The sequence below is a fragment of the Arachis hypogaea genome, chromosome 16, assembly GCF_003086295.3.
Source record: "Arachis hypogaea cultivar Tifrunner chromosome 16, arahy.Tifrunner.gnm2.J5K5, whole genome shotgun sequence".
Taxonomy (NCBI): domain Eukaryota; kingdom Viridiplantae; phylum Streptophyta; class Magnoliopsida; order Fabales; family Fabaceae; genus Arachis; species Arachis hypogaea.
This window is the reverse complement of record NC_092051.1, coordinates 54,718,299-54,743,297: the sequence shown is the minus strand read 5'-3', so window position 1 is coordinate 54,743,297 and position 24,999 is coordinate 54,718,299. Positions and strand designations below refer to the sequence as shown.

The 24,999-nt window shown below is 35.3% G+C and overlaps 1 non-coding gene across 1 annotated transcript; it reads left to right on the top strand.

The window, feature by feature from the left end:
* The first annotated feature begins 277 nt into the window (after positions 1-277).
* LOC112761295 (small nucleolar RNA R71) lies at positions 278-381 on the top strand. Its single transcript, XR_003181696.1, has one exon. It is a non-coding gene; the product is annotated as a small nucleolar RNA R71 (small nucleolar RNA).
* Positions 382-24,999: the final 24,618 nt, after the last annotated feature.

Below are 24,999 nucleotides of genomic sequence, written 5' to 3'. Positions count from 1 at the left end.
AATTATATTGACTTGCTGAGTCAATATTTTGTTCTGAGCTAATATGGCATTCAGAGTATCAATTTCAAGAACTCCCTTCTTCTAAGGCATCCCATTGTTCACAGGATTCCTCTCAGAGGTGTACACGAACTGGTTATTTGCAACCATTTTAACGAGTTCCTGAGCTTCTGCAGGGGTTTTCAGATGAAGAAATCCTCCTGCAGAATGGTCCAATGACATTTTTGACAACTCAAACAGACCATCATAGAATATACATATGATGCTCCATTCTGGAAGAATGTCAGTAGGACACCTTTTAATCAATTGCTTATATCTCTCCCAAGCTTCATAGAGGGACTCACCTTCCTTCTGTCTAAAGGTTTGGATTTCCACTTTAAGCTTGCTCATCTTTTGAGGTGGAAAGAATTTGGCCAGGAAAGCACTGACCAGCTTTTCCCAAGAGTTCAGGCTTTCCTTAGCTTGTGAGTCCAACCATGTTCTAGCTCTGTCTCTTACAGCAAAAGGGAAAAGCATAAGCCTGTAGACCTCGGGATTAACTCCATTAGTCTTGACAGTGTCACAGATTTTCAAGAATTCAGCTAAGAACTGATGAGGATCTTCCAATGGAAGTCCATAAAACTTGCAATTTTGTTGCATTAGAGAAACTAATTGAGGCTTAAACTCAAAGTTGTTTGCTCCAATAGTAGGAATTGAGATGCTTCTTCCATAGAAGTCATAAGAGGGTGCAATGAAATCACCAAGCATCTTCCTTGCATTGTTGGCATTGTTATTCGGTTCGGCCATGTTTCCTTCTTTTTCAAAAATTTCTGTCAGGTCCTCTCCAGAGGGTTGTGCTTTAGCTTCTCTTAATTTCCTCTTAAGAGTCCTTTCAGGTTCAGGATCAACTTCAATAAGAATGTCTTTATCCCTGTTCCTGCTCATATGAAAAAGAAGAGAACAGAAAAGAAGAGGAATCCTCTATGTCACAGTATAGAGATTCCTTTATGTGAGTAGAAGAAGAGAAGAGAAAAATTCAAACACAGAGAAGAAGAGGGGGTTCGAATTTTGAGTAGAAGAGAAGTGTTAGTAGATAAATAAATAAATAGAAAAAGATGAGAGGGGGAAAAATTCGAAAATAAAATAAAATAAAATAAAAATATTTTTGTTTTTATTTTAAATATTAGTTATAATTCGAAATTTAAAAGAGAAATAAAATTAAATTAAATTAAAATTTAAAACAATTAGTTAATTTGAAGGAATTTTGAAAAAGTGGGGGGGGGGAAGTTTTCGAAAATAAGAGAGAAAAGTAGTTAGGTGGTTTTGAAAAAGATGAGAATTAGTAAAACAAAAAAAAGTCAAGTAGTTAATTGAAAAAGATTTGAAAATCAATTTTGAAAAGATAAGAAGTTAGAAAATATTTTGAAATTAAGTTTTGAAAAAGATATGATTGAAATTTATTTTGAAAAAGATTTGAAAAAGAAATTTAAAAAGATTTGATTTTGAAAATTGAAGTTGATTACTTGACAAACAAGAAACTAAAAGATATGATTCTAAAATTTAAAGATTGAACCTTTCTTAATAGGCAAGTAACAAACTTTAAAATTTTTGAATCAATCACATTAATTATTAGTAAAGATTTTGAAATTATGAAATGAAATTAAGAAAAAGATTTTGAAAATCATTTTTAAAATTTTTGAAAATCATAAAAGAAAAATGAAAAAGATTTGATTTTTGAAAAAGTTTTGAAAAGATAGGATTTTTAAATTGAAAATTTGACTTGACTCATAAGAAACAACTAGATTTTTAAAACTTTTGACTAAATCAAACCAAATTTTCGAAAATTATGAGTGAAATAAGGGAAAGATATTTTTTTATTTTTTAATTTTTAATGAAGAAAGAGAAAAACAACAAAAAGACTCTAAACATGAAAATCATGAATCAAAACACACAATGCATGCAAGAACATTTTGAATGTCAAGATGAACACCAAGAACATTTTGAATGTCAAGATGAACACCAAGAACTTTATTTTTGAAAATTTTTAAGAAAAGAGAAACATGCAAGATACCAAACTTAGAAATTTTCAATGTTTAGACACTAACAAATTGAAAATGCATATGAAAAACAAGAAAAGAAACAAAACATGAAAATGCAAAGATCAAACAAAGCAAATCATCAAGAAAAACTTGAAGATTATGAAGAACATCATGCATGAGTTTTCAAAAATTTTAAGAAAAATTAAAAAGATGCAATTGACACTAAACTTAAAAATTGACACTAGACTCAAGCAAGAAACATCAAATTTTTGGTTTTTTTATGATTTTATTAAATTTTTTTGGTATTTTTCGAAAATTAATTGAAAAAAGAAAATAAAGATTTCAAAATTTCTAATGAGAATTCCAGGAATCATGCAATGTTTGTCTAAAACTCCGGTCCAGAAATTAGACATGGCTTACTAGGTAGCCAAGCTTTCAGTGAAAGCTTTGGTCCAAAACACTAGACATTGCCAATGGCCAGCCAAGCTTTAGCATGCAAATTAGACATACAACAGCTGATTAGATGGGAGTCCAAGGGCTCTTGCCATGATTAGTGGAAACCTCAGTCCAGAAATTAGACATGGCTTGACAGTTAGCCAGGCTTCAACAGATCATGATGAAACTCTAGAATTCATTCTTAAAAATTCTGAAGTCATAGAATAATTTTTTTTAAAAATTTTTCGAAAATAAAAAGAATAAAAACAAAAACTTAAAATTAAAATAAAATTACCTAATCTGACCAACAAGATGAACCGTCATTTGTCCAAACTCGAACAATCTCCGGCAACGGTGCCAAAAACTTGGTGAACAAAATTGTGATCTCTGCAGCGGTGCCAAAAACTTGGTACGCACTTTCATAATCTCAATTCTTTTTCACAACTCCGCACAACTAACCAGCAAGTGCATTGGGTCGTCCAAGTAATAAACCTTACGTGAGTAAGGGTCGATCCCACGGAGATTGTCGGCTTGAAGCAAGCTATAGTCATCTTGTAAATCTCAGTCAGGCGGATTCAAATGGTTATGGAGATTTGATAATTAAAATATAAATAAAATATAAAATAGGATAGAAATACTTATGAATTCATTGGTAGGAATTTCAGATAAGCGTATGGATATGCTTTGTTCCTTCTGAATCTCTGCTTTCCTACTGCCTTCATCCAATCATTCATACTCCTTTCCATGGCAAGCTGTATGTTGGATATCACCGTCGTCAATGGCTACCTCCCGTCCTCTCAGTGAAAATGGTCCAAATGTGCTGTCACCGCACGGCTAATCATCTGTCGGTTCTCGCTTATGTTGGAATAGGATCCATTGATCCTTTTGCGTCTGTCACTACGCCCAACACTCGCGAGTTTGAAGCTCGTCACAGTCATCCCTTTCCAGATCCTACTCGGAATACCACAGACAAGCTTTAGACTTTCCGGATCTCAGGAATGGCCGCCAATAATTCTAGCTTATACCATGAAGACTCTGATCTTTTGGAATGGAGGCTAAGAGATATACGCTCAATCTAAGGTAGAACGGAAGTGGTTGTCAGGCACGCGTTCATAGGTGAGAATGATGATGAGTGTCACGAGTCATCACATTCAACAGGTTGAAGTGCGAGTGAATATCTTGGAACAAGAATAAGTTTGAATTGAATAGAAAAACAATAGTACTTTGCATCAATTCTTGAGGAACAGCAGAGCTCCACACCTTAATCTATGGGGTGTAGAAACTCCACCATTGAAAATTACATAAGTGAAAGTGGTCCAGGCATGGCCAAATGGCCAGCCCCCTAAACGTGATCTCTGAACATAAAAATATCCAAAAGATTGTGAAATAAATCACTAAAAGTAGTTTTTATACTAAACTAGTAGCTAGGGTTACATAAGATAAGTAATTGATGCAGAAATCCACTTCCGGGCCCACTTGGTGTGTGCTTGGGCTGAGCATTGAGCTTTCATGTGTAGAGACTCCTTTTGGAGTTAAACACCAGGTTGTAGCCTGTTTCTGGCGTTTAACTCTGATTTGCAACCTGTTTCTGGCGTTTAACTTCAAAATAGGGCAGGAAGTTGGCGTTTGAACACCAGTTTGCATCATCAAAACTCGGGCAAAGTATGAACTATTATATATTGCTGGAAAGCCCTGGATGTCTACTTTCCAACGCAATTTAGAACGCGCCAATTGGGTATCTGTAGCTCCAGAAAATCCATTTTGAGTGCAGGGAGGTCAGAATCCAACAGCATCTACAGTCCTTCTTCAGCCTCTAAATCAGATTTTTGCTCAAGTCCCTCTGATGGTGTATTTTTGGAAAAACAAATTCCAAACACAAAATTCTAACCGGAAAGTGTACCGGGTCACATCAAGTAGTAATAACTCACTTAGAGTGAGGTCGATCCCACAGGATTGATGGATCAAGTAACATTAGTGGGTGATTAGTTTAGTCAAGCTAACATTAAGTGATTGGGTGAAATTGATCAACAGAATATAAAATTGCAATGAATTTAAATTGCAGAAAGTAAATGAAACAGAAGCTTGAAGAACAAGAAAGTAAAATGGATGAAACTTAAATTGCAAGAAAAGTAAAATTGACAGAATCTTAAATGACAATAAAGGTAAATTGCATGAAAAGTAAAGGGGGTTGGGTGCTGGAAATTAAAGAAGCAGTAATTTAGAACTCAGATCAATTGCAGAAAATTAAATAGCAGGAAGAATAACGGAGTTGGAATGCTGGAAATTAAAATAGAACTAAAAGATGTAAAGTGCATTAAACTAAAGGGCTCTCAGATTTTGAAATTCAGAAATAGATCAATTCAATATCAAAACAGAAATGTAGAGGTGTTGAAGAATCAAAATAGCAAGAACTTAGATCATTCATGAAAATCCAGAAGAGGAATCAACAATTTCAATGGAACAGTAAAAATAGAAGAGTAGCCAAGAGCTCAGCTCAATTGCAAAATAAAGTTGAAGATCTCAGGGAATCAAAGAGACTAGAAAACAAGTCTAGATCTCAATTCCTTCCTTGATCCAACAACAAACAGATTGAAGAAGAAAGAAAAATGGAAGCAACAAATAAAAACTCAGATTCAACCCTTAATTCACTGAAGTATGCAGCAAGAAAAAAATAGAAATCTCAGAGGGGGAATGAAACAGAATTCCTTCAATTCTCTACCCAAGATTCAAAACAAAGCAAGGAAAACTAAAAGAGAGAGCTCTCTAATCCTAATGCTCCCTAGTGGAGCCAGCCTCCCATTTTGAAATGAGAATGATGCCTTTATATAGGCTTTTTATAAAATGAAATTAAAATTTAAAACAAATTACAATTTAAATGAAATTCCTAATCTAGCTTGTTTGTGTGCCTTTGAGTTATGTCCATGAGTCTTGCTTGCTTTGGTGTGTCAATGGGCTTTTTAAAATGGTGAAGAATTGAATTAAATTGGAATTTTGGTGAATTTTGGCCCATGGGGATCGCTCCCAGGGCAAAGCTCGGCTCATGGCAAGAGCTCTTGGCAAGAGCTTTGGTGCTCTTGGCCTTGCCAATGTGTTGCGCGCTTCCTCATTGTGACAAGGAAACAAAGCTCTTTGCAAGAGCTTTAAGCTCTTGGCAAGAGCTTTGAGCTCTTCATATGAGCGCTACTTTGCTTTGGAGTGAGGCTCCAGCTTCGAACTTGGTGGAAGCATTGGCTGATTTTTTTGCTTATTTTTAGCCCTTAAAGATGCCTTTCACTCGTGTCTCAATTTCATGCCAAATATGGATTGCCATATATCGTTGGAAAGCTCTGAATGTCAGCTTTTCAACGCAACTGGAAGCACATCAATCGGACATCTGTAGCTCAAGTTATAGCCCTTTGAAGGAGGCATGGTCATGATGTGAACGCCCAGATTTTAACTTAGCGAAATTTCTTGCCTCCCTCTCCCTTGGTCTTGGGTTCAAGCCTTGGTAAGTGCATTGTTGAGCTCTTTTTCCCTTTATTTTTCTTTGAAGAAGCCCAAAAAAGCTCTTGGAGAAAGCTCTTGGCAAGAGCTTTGCTTTGAGTTTGCCTTGCTTCCTTCTTCCTTGTAGCACTTGATTAAGCTCTTAGCAAGAGCTCTAGGCTCTTGGCAAGTGCTTGGCCTTTGATTTTTTTTTGAATTAAAGCTCTCCACAAGAGCTCGAGGCTCTTGGCAAGAGCTTTGTGCTCTTGTTCCTTGAATTGAGCCACGCTTTTCTTCTCTTGGCACACGCTTTCTTCCTTTGAGCACGCTCTCTTTATTTCCTTAGATCATGCTCCTTTTTAGCTTATTTTGTGCTTCTTTGCTTCTTTTTTCTCTTTATTTCCTACAAGATTTATAAAATTAAAAGATCAAGGAAATATACCGTTTAAGCACAAAAGAATGCAATATTTAAGCACAAATCATCAATTTCTTGTATGAAAAAGTATAGAAAAACATGACATGGTGACATGTCATCACTACACCAAACTTAAACCTTGCTTGTCCCCAAGCAAGAAAAGAATCATGCAATAAAGATTGACAATCCAAGGTAGGAAGAATAGCAATTTAATGTTCATGGTAAGCTAGTTTTCAATGCATGCTACAATCACAAAGAAATGTAAATGATTGATGCTTCTATCTAGCTCAATTTATGAAATATTTTCCTTATAATTTTTCCTTGAAACAAGCTTTTGATTTTCTTATTAGCTTCTCCTTTTGGGTGCTTTGCCCCATGAGTTGATAACAAAGCTACGATTCTAAATGCATTGTTTTCAAGTATTACCACTTGATACATAAGCACCACAAGCATTTGAATTAGAGGACTTCATTAAGCTCATTTTTCTTTTCTTTTCTTGACTCTCTAATCATTGATGCTCAGAACCTTGAGCTTTGAGGGAGTACTTTTGCACTTGAGCCTAGCCTTGACTTCTAAGTGTTTTGTTTTCAAGCATTTGGCTTGATACATAAACACCACAAGTACTTAACAAATAAATTGCCATTGGTACTCAGAGCCTTCAGCTTTCTCATCCTTTCCCTTTTTCTTTTCTTGCCCTTTTTTGCTTTTTTTCAAGGTTTTCATGATTTCAAAAGATTTCACAAAATGTCCTAGATGAAAACTTCAATTAAATAAAATCTAATACAATTGAGCAACAATCAAACATACTAGCTTTCCAATACTTGTATGCACATGCTAAATTCTTCTTTAATTCCTTGTTTGTTTATGATCATGATGATTTACTGCTTTTGAACTCACAAAATTCAAGTTGGTAGTTATAATGTCACAGAACCATGTTACAATCAAAATTTAGGCTATGCTTATTCAAACACACATGTAAACAGAGAAGATAAAAATTATCATGCAATTTAAGTGCTAGAAACAAATGAGAGGAAAAGGAACTTTACAACCTTGTAATTCATCTTCTCTACTGTTATCCTTTTCCTTCCATTCTTCCCTTCCCTTGCCAAACTCAGCATGCTTGTTCATCCTCAAGCAATAATTAGAACAATGGCTATAGGGCTAAGATGGATCATGAATGTCTTACACAATGAAATATTAGCAGTACATGTGTTTTGAGCAAGCAAAATTAAGGATAACAATCAAGGCACAGAGAAACAGAAACATTGTGATTGCAAGCATAAGAAGGTGTGCACAATACTTTGCATAAAGAATAAGTGGCACACCAAACTTAGTGTGACACTTTCACTTGAAATTGATGCAAGTATCTAGTAGATATTGGAACCAAATTTTGTTGCATAGCAACACCAAACTTAGAATGCAACCATAAGTCAATTTATTTGAACTAAAACTAAACACAGGGAACTGTTATATGTTAAATACAATCACTAAGCCAAAAGTCTGCCATGAATAAGGATCTCTTGGTGATGCATTAATAAAAACAGTTAATAAAAGAGAGCATTAAAGACAAGGAAATGACTAAAATAACAAGAAACTAAAATTGTCTAACTACAAGAAAAATAACACTGCCAAGGCATTATGATTATGCAGACAAGTGGTGTTACTGGATGATTTGCAAAAAAAAATAAGTGGCACACCAAACTTAGAATCTTAGTCTGACACTTCCATGTAGAATTGATGCAATCATCCAAAGGGATTGAAAACAAATTGTTGCAGGGTAACACCAAACTTAGAATGTGATCATATGCCAATTTATTGAAATTTAACTAAACAGAAAAAGAAAATGAACCAGACAAAGAAATAAAATTTTACCCAAGGTTGGGTTGCCTCCCAACAAGCGCTCTTTTAGTGTCATTAGCTTGACATGCTATTCTTCACTTTCTTCCACTTCTTCCAGTTCGTTAAGAGGAATGACCTCAAGGGGAGAGAAGTTTCAGCTATTGTCCCCTTTCTTGGTTTCCTCTCAGCAAGCCTCCTTTTGTACATGGCTTGATTGACCTTGCTTGCTGGACCAGGGACATGTTTGGTGCTCTTGTTAGTTGCCTTCACTCCTTTGAATTCAAGACTTGGTGTTTGTGTGATTATTGGAGCATTTTCTTTATCAAGAGCCTCTTGCATTGGTGGTTCTATGAGCTTTTCTTCTTTGCACTTCTCTGCTTCACTTGATTTTGGACGTCCTTGATTGTCCTCCTTAATTTCTTGTTCTTCCACTTCCTCTCCCACAAATTGGTCTTCATCCTCTCTATTTGATGGTTCTAAGTTCCTCCTTATGTTCTCCAAATCCTCATCCGTCTTTTGAAAAAGGATTTCTAGTTCTCTCCAGGATTGTTGCTGTTCCTCCATAATTCTGTTGAACATGGACTCAAGCTTTGAGAGTCTTTGGCTCGTGGAAGTTTGTGTTGAGGCATATTTAGGTGATGAAGAATTTTCAAATGTAGAAGTGGGAGGTGAGGTTTGACATTCTCTCATCTGAGTTGACTGCTCAGAATTTGCAATTTCTTGGTAATACTCTCAGCCACCATTGGAATAATGACTTGAATCATTTTGTGCTGGAGGGAAATATCCCATATGATTTTCTTTCTCATCTTGTGGTTCTGAAGCATAGCTCCATGAATTGGAGTGCCCAGAATTTGAAGTTTCTTGGTGATATTCCCAGCCACCATTAGAGATTAGTGATGGTGGGTAATATCCCATAAAATTTTGTTTGACCATAAGATGAGTTGAACTCCATTTGTATTTTGTAAAATACAACATCAATGAAAATTGAAATTCATGTCACAGAGAAAGAATTTTTTAGTGAGGCAAAAACACAAATACCTTGGTTTCAACTTAGAATAGAGAACAAAAACAAAAAAATGCTTGATCTAGATTTCTCACCCACTTAATCATTGTTGATCTAATCAATCCCCGGTAACGGCGCCAAAAACTTGATGGTGTATTTTTGGAAAAATGAATTCCAAACACACAACTCTAACCGGCAAGTGTACCGGGTCGCATCAAGTAGTAATAACTCACTTAGAGTGAGGTTGATCCCACAGGGATTGATGGATCAAGCAACTTTAGTGGGTGATTAGTTTAGTCAAGCTAACATTAAGTGATTGGGTGAAATTGATCAACAGAATATAAAATTGCAATGAATTTAAATTTCAGAAAGTAAATGAAACAGAAGATTAAAGAACAAGAAAGTAAAATGGATGAAACTTAAATTGCAAGAAAAGTAAAATTGACAGAATCTTAAATGACAAGAAAGGTAAATTGCATGAAAAGTAAAGGGGGTTGGGTGCTGGAAATTAAAGAAGCAGTAATTTAGAACTCAGATCAATTGCAGAAAATTAAATAGCAGGAAGAATAACGGAGTTGGAATGCTGGAAATTAAAATATAACTAAAAGATGTAAAGTGCATTAAACTAAAGAGCTCTCAAATTTTGAAATTCAGAATCAGATCAATTCAATATCAAAACAGAAATGTAGAGGTGTTGAAGAATCAAAATAGCAAGAACTTAGATCATTCATGAAAATCCAGAAGAGGAATCAACAATTTCAACGGAACAGTAAAAACAGAAGAGCAGGCAAGAGCTCAGCCCAATTGCAAAATAAAGTTGAAGATCTTAGGGAATCAAAGAGACTAGAAAATAAGTCTAGATCTCAATTCCTTCTTTGATCCAACAGCAAACAGATTGAAGAAGAAAGAAAAATGAAAGCAACAAAAAAAACTCAGATTCAACCCTTAATTCACTGAAGTATGCAGCAAGAAAAAATAGAGAAATCTCAGAGGGGGAATGAAACAGAATTCCTTCAATTCTCCACTCAAGATTCAAAACAAAGCAAGGAAAACTAAAAGAGAGAGCTCTCTAATCCTAATGCTCCCTAGTGGAGCCAGGCTCCCCTTTTGAAATGAGAATGATGCTTTTATATAGGCTTTTTATAAAATGAAATTGAAATTTAAAACAAATTACAATTTAAATAAAATTCCTAATCTAGCTTATTTGTGGGCCTTTGATTATGTCCATGAGTCTTGCTTGCTTTGGTGTGTCAATGGGCTTTTTAAAATGGTGAAGAATTGAATTAAATTGGAGTTTTGGTGAATTTTGGCCCATGGGGATGTAAATCATGTTGCTTGTATGCGAAGTTTGTATTCGTAGGTTTTGATGAATGACAAACCAACAAACGACATGAAAGACAAACCAACAAACAACTTGAATGAACAAGCATGTTGAAAGATCAACCAACACTCAACGTTGAGGAATGAAGAGTTGAAAGCAACACAACAACAACAAGAAACTCAAGTCCACAATATTTGAAGACAAGTATAGTGTCTTAGGACTTAGGTAACTTCTTGTTAAGAACCAATTGCTAAATCTCTCAACACACACTCACAAAATGTTTTGATGCACATCTTGCAATTCGATGCTAGCCAAATGGTTTAAAAACTTGTTTTCAAAGGTACAAAAGCATAGGAATTGACTCCAACAAGTTTGAGATCAATCCTAAGTATTTTGAAGTGATTTTAAGCCATTCTTTAAGGTTTGCATCGATGCACACTCATCTTGCATCGATGCAAAGCATGCGACGACTTGTTGCATCGATGCAAAGATGTTTGCATCGATGCAACCTAGCTGAAAATTCAAATTTCAGCTTCAAAGACACATTTGCATCGATGCAAAGTGTTATGCATCGATGCAAATGATTCAAAAACATAAAAAACGGCTAGTTTTGACAAAAAGGCTCCATCCCTTTAACTCCCCAACGTTTCTAAGGTTTGGGGAGTCTATAAATAGATGGATTGAAGCCTTATTTCATACAAGTGAGTATTTGCAAACTATCTTGTTCATATTCTTTCATTCTACACATTTTTTAAGGTGTTATAATACACAATTTGAGAGAGCAATATCAATTGGTTCAATAGTGCTAAACTTGTAATCATACACTCTTCTAGAGAGTACTCATTTCATCTCAACAATTCTTTGAGAATTGTTTTCTTGTAACACTTTGTAAATTGGAGTGTGATCTCCAAGGTTGAGTCAAGAGTTATAAACACTATAGTCGGTGAGGATACCAAAGAAGTATACTAAGTACTCAAGGCAAATCTTAGAGAAGGTATCGGGTTAGTCTACGAGTGGTGATCATATACCGTGAGGTGTTAGAAACTAAGGACTCGGATTGTAAAAGGTTTTGCGCGAGCACCTTGAAGCTTGGCAATAGTGGAACTTCTCAATAGCGATTGAGAAAGAAAGTGGACGTAGGACAAGGATTGTGCCGAACCACTCTAAATAGCGTTTGCATCTCTCCATACTCATCTCTTCAATATTATTGTCTTTTACCTTTGAGCAAATAAATTGTGATCGAAAAGTAGCTTCGTAAGTACTTAAGGAATAGCTTAAGTCCGATTGGTGAAAAGCTTGATCAATTTATTTGAGTTGGTGTCTATTGGAAAGTAAAAGCTCCTTATAAATGCTTAGCAATTGAGTTAAGCTCTTGGAAAAATACTAGTACAATAACACTTTTGTATATTGTCTTTAACTTTCGCAAAAAGATTCATTGTTGTTGCAATACTCAATTCACCCCCCCTCTTGAGTAATTGTGCATAGGTTCTACAGGGGATTGCTCCCAGGGCAAAGCTCGGCTCATGGAAAGAGCTCTTGGCAAGAGCTTTGGTGCTCTTGGCCTTGCCAATGTGTTGCGCGCTTCCTCATTGTGACAAGGAAACAAATCTCCTTGCAAGAGCTTTGAGCTCTTGGCAAGAGCTTTGAGCTCTTGGCAAGAGCTTTGAGCTCTTCATATGAGCGCTACTTTGCTTTGGAGTGAGGCTCCAGCTTCGAACCTTGGTGGAAGCATTGGCTGATTTTTTTGCTTGTTTTTAGCCCTTAAATATGCCTTTCACTCGTGCCTCAATTTCATGTCAAATATGGATTACTATATATCTTTGGAAAGCTCTGAATGTCAGCTTTCCAACGCAACTGGAAGCACATCAATCGGACATCTGTAGCTCAAGTTATAGCCCTTTGAAGGAGGCATGGTCATGCTGTGAACGCCTAGATTTTAACTTAGCGTAATTCCTTGCCTTCCTCCCCCTTGGTCTTGGGTTCAAGCCTTGGTGAGTGCATTGTTGAGCTCTTTTTCCCTTGATTTTTCCTTGAAGAAGACCGAAAAAGCTCTTGGAGAAAGCTCTTGGCAAGAGCTTTGCTTTGAGTTTGCCTTGCTTCCTTCTTCCTTGTAGCACTTGATTAAGCTCTTGGCAAGAGCTCTAGGCTCTTGGCAAGAGCTTTGTGCTCTTGTTCCTTGAATTGAGCCATGCTTTTCTTCCCTTGGCACACGCTTTCTTCCTTTGAGCACGCTTTCTTTATTTCCTTAGATCATGCTCCTTTTTAGCTTATTTTGTGCTTCTTTGCTTCTTTTTTCTCTTTATTTCCTACAAGATTTATAAAATTAAAAGATCAAGGAAATATACCATTTAAGCACAAATGAATGCAATATTTAAGCACAAATCATCAATTTCTTGTATGAAAAAGCATAGAAAAACATGACATGGTGACATGTCATCACCCTCAATTTCTTTTAGGATTTTTAGTTTCATTTTCTTAATTTTGCATATATATACCCAATAAGCTTAGTCAAAATCATGATATTTTCCAAGAAAAATATTCTTAATAGTGCACCCCAATTTATTTGAGTGAAAAATTTTCATAGAACTTGCTTGAATTATATATATATTGTGGAACATGTCTTTGAGCTAAGAACACATAACCTTGTGAGTTTTGAGCCTAATTGTGTGGTTACATCTTATAACCACTTATTTTCCTTCTTGTGTGTATTATTCTCTCTCTATGATTGTGATCTTTGATTTGTTTGATTCTTTATGTCCATTATTTTGTGTATTCATGCATTTATATGATTGAGGCCATCATTGCATTTAGCTCACTTACCCAAATAGCCTTACCTTTTATCTTCCATTGTTAGCCAATTTGAGCCTACGATTAACACACTTGTTCTTAATATTAGCACATTACAAGCCTTTAAGCGAAAAATGATAAATGTCCTTTATTTGGATTTTTGATTGGCTTAGGCTAGTGTGTGTGTGTCATTCAAGTGTGGGAAACTTGGGACATCGGTTGAATAAAAGGGGTATTTTGCATTTTCATATTTGGGAATTGGGTGTATACTCATGTATTGATTAAATGTATAGACCTTTTGCATTGATGTTCTTGTATATAGTTTGAAAGGAAAGAAAAATAAGAAAAACAAAAGAAAAAAAATAAAAAGAAAAAAAGAATAATATGGAAAAGAAAAAAAGAAAGAAATAAAAAGAAGAAAAAAAAAGGAAGAAATAAAAAGGGGACAAAATGCCCCAAAGTGAAGCAATAACAATCAACGCATATGAGTTGTGAACTGAAAAGAAAATGCATGAGTATGTGAAAAAGTGAAAAATGGGTAGTTAGGCTATCTTCAAATTGTATATGTTGTCATAGGTTAGGTGGGAAGTCTAAGCTTATCAAAGATTCAAGTTTCAAGTCCACTTAACCAAATATGCATCCTACCTTGACCCTAGCCCCATTACAACCTATGAAAAGACCTCATGATACTTGTATGCATGTGATAAACCCCAATTTTGTGGTTTATATTGTGTAGAATTTGGAGGGTTTTGTCAATATTTTTCACACTTATTCACAAGAATTGCATGGTTTTGTGTTCTCTTCCTAATATTGCTTCATGATGGAAAACATGCTTCTTTAATAACTCAGTTCTATTGTAGATTTGATTTGCTAGTCCTTGGCCTTTGTGCATATATGTTTCTTGGAAATTGATCTATTTTGACCAAGCAATTGCATTCATGTAGATAGTTGCATATAGATAGATTGCATTTAGTTAGATTTCATTGAATAAATGTTGATACCCTTTGTTTCCTTCTTGATTTAGCATGAGGATTAGCTATGGTTTAAGTATGGGGAGGTTGATAAATCCCATTTTTAGGGTTTATCTTGTGCTTAATTTAGGTGGATTTCATCCACTTTACCCATATTTATTCAATGAAATAGCATGGTTTCATGATTGTCTCCTAATTTGTGCATAAATGTGAAAATATACTTTTTAGGCCCTTAATTGCTAATTTTGATTCACCTTTGATTTCACTAGATGCCTTAATATGTTTGTTAGTGATTTCAGATTGAAAATTCTAGGAATGGATCAAAGGAATGGAGAGAAAAGTATGCAAAGTGGAGAAATCATGGAAAATCAAGGATTTGGGATGAGATCAACGACACGCACGCGCACTGGACGCGCACGCATGGATTTTGACGTCGCATGTCGACGCGTACGCGTACATGGCGCGTACGCGTGGATAGGAAATCGTCAAGTGACGCGTATGCGTACATGGCGCGTACAGATCGATGCTCGCACGTGACTCACTTAAAGGTAAAATGCTAGGGGCGAATTCTGGGCTTCCCAGGCCTAATTCTAACTCATTTCTGAGGCAATTTAAGGTAGAATTCAAGGGGGAGTCAAGACATTAGAACTTTTGATCACATTAGTTTAGTTTGAGTTTAGTTTCGGAGGGAAAGTTAGTTTTAGAGAGAGAAGCTCTCACTTCTCTCTAGAATTAGGATTAGGTTAGATCTAGGTTAATTTCATGCTTTGATTCACTTTTCCTTTTGTAATTCTTCTTCTTCTACTTCCCCTCTCTCTAGTTTAGCATTTAATTCTTGTAATTTTCTACTTTTATGTTGATGCACTTTTATTCTTCTATTTCTCTTTTAATGCAATTTATGATTCATGTTCCTTTATTGTTGAATTGCTTAATTCAATTTACTTTCCTTTTATGCCTTCCAAGTGTTTGATAAAATGCTTAGTTGGATTATAGAGTAGATTTTTCTCCTCTTGGCCTAGGTAGAGTAATTAGTGACTCTTGAGTTATCTAACTCCTTTGTTGATGATAATTAGAAGTTGCTAATTGACTTGAATGCTACTAAAGCTAGTCTTTTATTATGATTAGGCTAGGACTTTTGGAGTCAAGTTAATCCATCCACTTGACTTTCCTCCATGGTTAGAGGTTAACTAAGTGGGAGCAAGGGACAATTTTCATCACAATTGATAAGGATAGCTAGGATAGGACTTCAAGTTCTCATACCTTGCCAAGAGCTTTGTTAGTTGTTAGTTTATTTCCTTTTCCATTTATATTTCTTGTCTCTTACCCCAAAAACCCCAAAATATACCTCATAACCAATAACAAGAACACTTTATCGCAAGTCCTAGTGAGAACGACCCGAGGTTTGAATACTTCGGTTGATTTTATAGGGGTTTGTTACTTGTGACAACCAATTGTTTGTATGAAAGGATTATTTGTTGGTTTAGAAACTATACTTGCAATGAGAATTCATTGAGGAATTCTAAACTGTCAAAAATCCATTCATCAAAAAGTCGCCGTACCCCCTTGCTTATCTTTGAATGCACCGAGGATGATGCAAACTTTTAAGTGTGCGGAGGTCGTCCGACCAATCGGCGTTTTTGGGTAACAAGTTTCTGATCCCAACACTTTTGCATTTCATTTTTAGGTCTTTTAGGATTTTTAGTTTCATTTTCTTAATTTTGAATATATATACCCAATAAGCTTAGTCAAAATCATGTTATTTTCCAAGAAAAACATTCTTAATTGGGCACCCCAATTGATTTGAGTGAAAAAATTTCATAGAACTTGCTTGAATTATATATATATATATATATATATATATATATATATGTATATATATATATATATATTGTGGAACATGTCTTTGAGCTAAGAACACACAACCTTGTGAGTTTTGAGCCTAATTGTGTGGTTACATCTTATAACTACTTATTTTCCTTCTTGTGTGCATTATTCTCTCTCTATGATTGTGATCTTTGATTTGTTTGATTCTTTATGTCCATTATTTTGTGTATTCATGCATTTATATGATTGAGGCCATCATTGCATTTAGCTCACTTACCCAAATAGCCTAACCTTTTATGTTCCATTGTTAGCCAATTTGAGCCTACGATTAACCCACTTGCTCTTAATATTAGCACATTACAAGCCTTTAAGCGAAAAACAATAAATGTCCTTTATTTAGATTTTTGATTGGCTTAGGCTAGTGTGTGTGTGTGTCATTCAAGTGTGGGAAACTTGGGACATCGGTTGAATAAAAGGGGTATTTTACATTTCTATATTTGGGAATTGGGTGCATACTCATGTATTGATTAAATGTATAGACCTTTTGCATTGATGTTCTTGTATATAGTTTGAAAGAAAAAGAAAAGAAAAAGAAAAGAAAAAGAAAAGAAAAAGAAAAAAGAATAATATTGAAAAGAACAAAAAAGAAAGAAATAAAAAGAAGAAAAAAAAAGAAAAAAAAGGAAGAAATAAAAAGGGGACAAAATGCCCTAAAGTGAAGCAATAACAATCAATGCATATGAGTTGTGAAATGAAAAGAAAATGCATGAGTATGTGAAAAAGTGAAAAATAGGTAGTTAGGCTAGCTTCAAATTGTATATGTTGTCATAGGTTAGGTGGGAAGTCTAAGCTTATCAAAGATTCAAGTTTCAAGTCCACTTAACCAAATATGCATCCTACCTTGACCCTAGCCCCATTACAACCTATGAAAAGACCTCATGATACTTGTATGCATGTGATAAACCCCAATTTTGTGGTTTATATTGTGTAGAATTTGGAGGGTTTTGTCAATATTTCTCACACTTATTCACAAGAATTGCATGGTTTTGTGTTCTCTTCCTAATGTTGCTTTATGATGGAAAACATGCTTCTTTTGCCTTAGAATTGCTATATTTTGATCCTCTTTTATTACCATTCGATGCCATGACGTGTTTGTTGAGTGATTTCAGAATTTATAGGGTAAGAATGGCCTAGAAGAGAGAAAGAAAGCATGCACAAGAGGAAGGAACATGAAGATTTGGATTTTGGAAAACTCAGCATGGGTGCGCACGCGCACCTCACGCGCACGCATGGATGTGGACAGCTGGAAGCGGCGCGCGTAGATCGGCACAGCCACGCGGATTGGAGAAAACCCCACCGACGCGCACGCGTACATGGCGCACACGCGTGGATCGCAAAATCAATCGGCGCGCACGCGTGCATGGCGCGTTCGCGCGATAAGCTGCACGTGACCTCATTAAAGAAAATCGTGCCTGGCGATTTCTAAGGCTCAAGAGGCCCAAATTCAAGGTGGTTCTGCATGGAAAAGACCCAAGGATGCTAGGGGAAAGCGGGGGATCATTCATTCACACTTAGACACAATTTTTAGCTAGTTTTTGTTTTTTGTTTTTCTAGAGAGAGAAACCCTTGTTCCTCTCTAGATCTAGTTTGATTTGATCTTCCCTTGTGAATTCTGAATTGGATCTTGTTGATTACTAGTTTTGATTACTTAATTTGAATTCCTTAGTATAATTTTGTTTAGATCTTGTGTTAGATTTATGTTTTCTTGTTAATTGCCATTTTATACCCATTTCATGAATCTTGTGGATCTTGAATTGTTGATGCTACATTGATGATTTCCATGGTTAATTGTGTTGTTTGAGTGATTGTATAGTGATAATTCTTAGTGGGTACTTGTTAATTTCAATTTAGTTGCATTTTGAATGTCTTTTAGTAATGCTTACCATGTGTTTGATGAAATGTTTCCTTTGATTATGGAGTAGTTTTCTTTACTCTTAGCCTAAGCTAAGAGAATTGAGTGACCTTGAATCATTGGATCTCATTGAATTGGTGATTTGAGAATCCTTGGTGATCAATTTGATACCCATTGACACTAACCCACTACTAATCTAATTAGTAGATAGGTTGGGACTTATGGGTTGATGTGATCAAACCTATTTGACGTACTTCAAGCCTAGAAGTTGACACTACGTACTTAAGGCTTTTGAGAAGTAGACTTAATGGGTTGGTACCTCATAATTATCAATATTTGATATGTAGACAAGGATGGCGATCTCAATTCCCATGCCTAGCCAAGAGTTGCTTTTATTATTCATATTTGAAAACCAAAACTTCAATTGCTTAATTCTAGTCATAGTTACTTGTTAGTTTTAGATTAGAATTATATTACTCGTTCCCTTATTAGTTTGGATTTGCCCATACCTTGCTTTAGTTGCTTGGATTAGTTTCTTGCATCTTAAGATTTCTTGCTTGTTAAGCTTCTTAGTTTAATTTTTTGCTCATGACTTGCAACCCTGAAATTCTAACTAATGTTGATGCACATGTTTGCCCATTCCTTGTGAGACGACCTGAGGTTTGAATACTTCGGTCACTTTTATTGGGGTTGAACTTGTGACAACCAATTCCTTCAAATTTTGATTTGCGGATTATTTGTCGGTTGAGGGCTATACTTGCAACGCGAAAATCTTGTGAAATTCCTTACCGACGGTATTCCTCCCATCAGCATGCATGAAATATTTGTTGATTGTTAGATGAAAAACAAATCTTGGAAAGTATGAATAGGGGAGAATTGAGTGATTCGACCCTAGACACTTGAGCGACTAGAGTGCAAACACTACCGGTGAAGGTTCGATTGCCCAATTACATGTTTTCACCTACAATCATCATTTTTCTTGCAAGTTTACAAATATTTAATAACTCAGTTCAATTATGGATTTGATTTGCTAGTCCTTGGCCCTTGTGCATATATGTTTCTTAGAAATTGATCTATTTTGACCAAGCAATTGCATTCATGTAGATAGTTGCATATAGATAGATTGCATTTAGTTAGATTTCATTGAATAAATGTTGATACCCTTTGTTTCCTTCTTGATTTAGCATGAGGACTAGCTATGGTTTAAGTGTGGAGAGGTTGATAAACCCCATTTTTAGGGTTTATCTTGTGCTTAATTTAGGTGGATTTTATCCACTTTACCCACATTTATTCAATGAAATAGCATGGTTTCATGATTGTCTCCTAATTTGTGCTTAAATGTGAAAATATGCTTTTTAGGCCCTTAATTGCTAATTCTGATTTACCTTTGATTTCACTAGATGCCTTGATATGTTTGTTAGTGATTTCAGATTGAAAATGCTAGGAATGGATCAAAGGAATGGAGAGAAAAGTATGCAAAGTGGAGAAATCATGGAAAATCAAGGATTTGGGGTGAGATCAACGAAACGCATGCGCACTGGACGCGCACGCGTGGATTGTGATGTCGCATGTCGACGCGTACGCATACATGGCGCGTACGCGTGGATAGGAAATCGTCAAGCGACGCGTACGCGTCGAAACTCGCACGTGACTCACTTAAAGGCAAAACACTAAGGGCGAATTTCGGGCTTCCCAGGCCCAATTCCAACTCATTTATGAGGCTATTTAAGGCAGAATTCAAGGGGGAGTCAAGACATTAGAACTTTTGATCACATTAGTTTAGTTTGAGTTTAGTTTTGGAGGAAAAGTTAGTTTTAGAGAGAGAAGCTCTCACTTCTCTCTAGAATTAGGATTAGGTTAGATCTAGATTAGAATTTCTTAGATCTAGGTTAATTTCATGCTTTGATTCACTTTTCCTTTTGTAATTCTTCTTCTTCTACTTCTCCTCTCTCTAGTTTAGCATTTAATTCTTGTAATTCTCTACTTTTATGTTGATGCACTTTTGTTCTTCTATTTCTTTTTTAATGCAATTTATGATTCATGTTCCTTTATTGTTGAATTGCCTAATTCAATTTACTTTCCTTTTATGCCTTCCAAGTGTTTGATAAAATGCTTGGTTGGATTATAGAGTAGATTTTTCTTCTATTGGCCTAGGTAGAGTAATTAGTGAATCTTGAGTTATCTAACTCCTTTGTTGATTGATAATTAGAAGTTGCTAATTGACTTGAATGCTACTAAAGCTAGTCTTTCATTATGATTGGGCTAGGACTTGTGGACTCAAATTAATCCATCCACTTGACTTTCCTCCATGGTTAGAGGTTAACTAAGTGGGAGCAGGGGACAATTCTCATCACAATTGATAAGGATAGCTAGGGTAGGACATCTAGTTCTCATACCTTGCCAAGAGCTTTATTAGTTGTTAGTTTATTTCCTTTGCCATTTATATTTCTTGTCTCTTACCCTAAAAACCCCAAAATTTACCTCATAACAAATAATAAGAACACTTTATCGCAATTCCTAGGGAGAACGACCCGAGGTTTGAATACTTTGGTTGATTTTATAGGGGTTTGTGACTTGTAACAACCAATTGTTTGTATGAAAGGATTATTTGTTGGTTTAGAAACTATACTTGCAACAAGAATTCATTGAGGAATTCTAAACCGTCAAAAATCCATTCATCAGGAATCCAAAAGTATGATGACATTCGTGAAAGGCTGGAATCAAGGGAAATAGAAAGAGCAAGGTGCAATGAAGCCAAATTGAAGAAGAAAATGGAGGATGCTGTCTTTTGGAAGAGGCTAAAGGAGAAAGGAGGTTTAAGTAGCCAATAGGAGGGAGGTCAAGAAGAAGAGAAGAAGAAGAAGGGAAAGCATGCCAAGGAGTAAACGGTGGTGTAGCTCCCTTTTCATCAAGTTTATTAAGGAAGTGCATATATATAACAGAACGCGCCTCCACATCTAGTTCATGAGTCTATTTTCAGTTAAAGTCATTTGCATTATGTTTGTTTTTATGTTGTTTTAGCTTGCTAGTTTAAGTGTTTATATCATTTCATCTTGCTTGAATTGTATGCTTTGTTTCCTATGCTTCAATAGAAAAGAATGTTATGAAACAGAGAAAGATTAAAAGTCACATTTGGTAGAAGATAGAATAAAAATCGTAAGGTTATATGGTGGTGCATGCTTGAGTACTTAGTAAGTTCACAAATAAAGTGGAAGGGTAAAGTGTTCCCTTAAGTATAAGTTTAATGTGCATTGTATGAAACCTTTGTGAACAAAAGATCCTTGCAAAAACAAAGAAAAAAAAAAAGAGAGAAGTTGGCGTTAGTGGCCAAGTTAGCCCACTACTGCCAGCACTAACGTTGGCAATAAAGAAAGAAGAAAACAATGAATAAGCTAGGCACCAATAGCTTGACCACAAAGATATATGTCTGTGATGCTTTTGTAATAGGATATGCTTGGATGATTAGGTTCTAAGGAGTGCTTCATCACTTAATAACTTGGGTTAACTAACCCGAGATTATCAACCAAAAATCCATTATCAAGAGCAACCTTACTACAAAGCATTTAGTAACTCAAAGAGGTGCTGGGCATAAATGTCTCAAGGATTTGAGTGCAAGTCAAGTGCTTGTGGTATGTATGTATTTAGGAGAGACTTAAGTTAGTAAGTCCTGAGGGGTGCTTCAACACCCAACATCTTGAACCAACTGGGTCGGAAGTGTTGACTGAAAGCTTATCATAAAGAGCTGCCTCAACATAGAACACTAAGCTTTAATAAAAAGAATAAGTCTCTGGCAAGAAAAAGAAAAGCAAAAAGTACAAACCAAGGATCAAAGAATAAAAGGGTTTCATAGAAGCACTAGAGTTAGTATTTAATGGGATGTTATAACCTAGAAACCAATAAGTTTATGAACTATAAAGATGTCATGCATGAAACCCCATGAACCAAGATTGAATATCTTTCGATAAGGGCTTATATCTCTTTGTGTTTTTATTCATTATTCTTATGCTTTACTGCTTGCTTGGGGACAAGCAAGATTTAAGTTTGGTATTGTGATGCCTAGGCATCTTTGGCTAGATTCACAAGCCATTTTCTATAGTTTTTACTTGGTTTCATGCATTTTCTTAGCCAATAAGCAAGCATTTGGATGAGTAATATATGCATGTCTTGAATCAATCAAACATTGTGAATTATAAATATTTTTATGAGATTGATGCAAGAATCACTTGATGCAATAAATGATGTATTATCTTGTGATTATGGTAAAGTTTTGATGCACTTGTTGTGTTGATGATAGGTAAGGAGAAGCAAAGTAGAAGCAAAGAGAAGCGGAGAAGAAGCAGAGGCTATGGCATTAGTGGCCAAGTTAGCCCACTAATGCCATAGTTAACATTGGCTCAAGGAAGAAGTGCTGGCGTTAGTGGCCAAGTTAGCCCACTAACGCCAGTGCTAACGTTGCCAAGGAGAAGAAGCTGGTGTCTTTTATAAGTTATTCTCTTTCTTCATTAAATTCAAAAATAAAAAATATCTTTTCTATCTTTATTTTAATTATATTTTCGAAAACTACTTTAAAAATTCAGATTTTAATTTTTAAATTTTTTATCTTATTTTATCTTAGTTTTCAAATTTCAAAATTAAATCTTTTCAAAAAATCATATCTTTTTCAAAATCTTATCTTACCTTTTTTTTCTTTAAAATTAAAAAATTTAAAATTTAAAATTCAAAAATTTTATCTTATCTTATTTCAAATTCAAATTTTAAAATTCAATTTTCAAAATTTAAATTTCAAATTTCAAATTTCAAAATCAAACCTCTTCAAAAATGAAATCTGTTTCAAATCCTTATCTTATCTTTTTTCAAATTCAAAATTCAAAATTTAAAATTTAAAATTTAAAATTTTAAAATTTAAAATTCAAAATTTCAAAATTTCAAAATTCAAATTTCAATTTCAGAATTCAAAATTTAAATGTCAAATTTCAAATTTTAAATTCAAACCTTTTTAATTTAAAACTTATCTTCTCTTAACTTCCTTATCTTATCTTTCTTACCTAACTTATCTTATCTTTTTATTTTTTAAAATTGAATCTTTTTCAAATATTTTTAATTCTTATCTTATTTTGTTGACTTTTTCAAATATTTTTAAATTCAAATCTTTTCTAATCTTCTATCTTATCTTGTTTTCAAATATTTCTTACTTAGTTATTTTCTCTTTCTTCTTTTTCAAAACTTCCTAACCAATTCTTCTCTCTCCTAATTTTTGAAAATCCCTCCTCTCTTTCTCTATCTTCTTTTTTGAAAATTCATTAATTAATTTTGAATTCTTTTTAATTCATTAATCTTTATTTTCAAATTACATTAATAAATAAAACAAAAACAAAAATATTTTAATTCTTGTTTCTCTTCTTGCTTCTTAATTCTCAAATTCTCTTTCCCTCTCTTTTCGAATTCTTCTTCTCTCTTCTATCTTTATTCTTCTTTTTTTTTCTTCTTCACATCTCATAGGGAGTTATCTATTCTTTGGCATAGAGCTCCCATTCTTCTTCATTTTTGTTTCTTTTTTGTTTATGTATGCAGGAACACTGAAGTCACTATGGATCTAAAGGGGATTATACGAATTAGGAGACCTTTGGGTTCTTATTTATTTAATATTCCTATTGACCCAGATGACTTTAAGGTCAACCTAGACTAGATCTTGCTATTAAGGCAAAAATGCCAGTTTCATGGACTTTCACAGGAAGATCCAAACAAATTCCTCTCTGACTTCCTGCAGTTCTGTGACACTGTAGAGGCCAATGGAGTGAACCCTGAAGTGTCCAAACTAAAACTCTTCCCATTTGCTCTGAATGCTCAAGCAAATGAATGGTGGCATATAGAACTTAAAGAAGTTGTGAGCACCTGGGATAAGGTTGTTAACAATTTTCTAAACAGGTTCTCTCCCTTCGCTAGTGACAAGTGTTTAGAACTTCAGGCAGAAGGAGAGTGAGTCTCTCCATGATGCTTGGGAGAGGTACAAGCTGATGTTCAAAAATTTCTCTCTCTATATGTTCTAAGGATGGGGCAAGATAATGATCTTCTATGAAGCAATCTCTGAGAGAGCCAGGAAGATAGTAGATCACTTTGCAAACAGTCCTCTGTTCTTTATAGAGACACATGAAGAGGCAGATGAGCTCATTGAGATAGCTGCCAATAACCAGCACTTATACTCCTGTAAGGAGACTCCAGTTAGGACAAAAGTTCTAAATATGGAGACTGTAGCTGCACCCCCTACTAAGGTTTATAATGCTCCTAGTGATATGAGTCGTAACTACCCTCAAGGAGACATTCTCACCCATGACCGGTGGACACCTGAGCAGGTTAATATTCCTCTTACTAAGTTGTTTGAGGAGGTGCATCCCCAAAGGGCCCTCACAGAAAGCCTGATGCTCTCTGGGAAGGAGACCTTAAAAGAAAGTGAGACAGTAGTCTTCACCAAAGAGGCCGAACCTCAGGAGTTTGGTACTGAGGGACTGAAGGCAATCACGGACCAGAAGGATCTTGAGACTGCCATTGGGCACGCCCTTACAAAAGAGAAGGAACCTCAAGTTCATTCTTCTCTGGGCATGTAAGAGGAGCATGTGATGATCACAGAGCTCACCCTTGCAGAGGTGAAAGAACCTCAAGAGCCACATTTCCTAGGCATGCAGAAAGAACCAGTAGATGAGCAGGTGTCTCATTTCCCAACAGCCCTTAAGGAGCTACAAGTCAATATCTCTATTGCAAAGGTATTGGGAAAAAGGATCCCCTATACGGCCTATCTAAAAGACATTCTTTTTGTAAAGAAGGACTTAAGGGGAGATGAAATAGAGATACTTACTGAGAAGTACAGTATCCTAATTCAGGATGAGCTGCCAAGGAAGATGCCAGATCCAGGGAGCTTTCAGATCCTATGGACTACTGGAAAGATCATTTTTAACAAAGCCCTGTATGATCTTAGCTTAAGTTTAAATCTGATACCTACCATTGAGGTAGAGGCCGAATC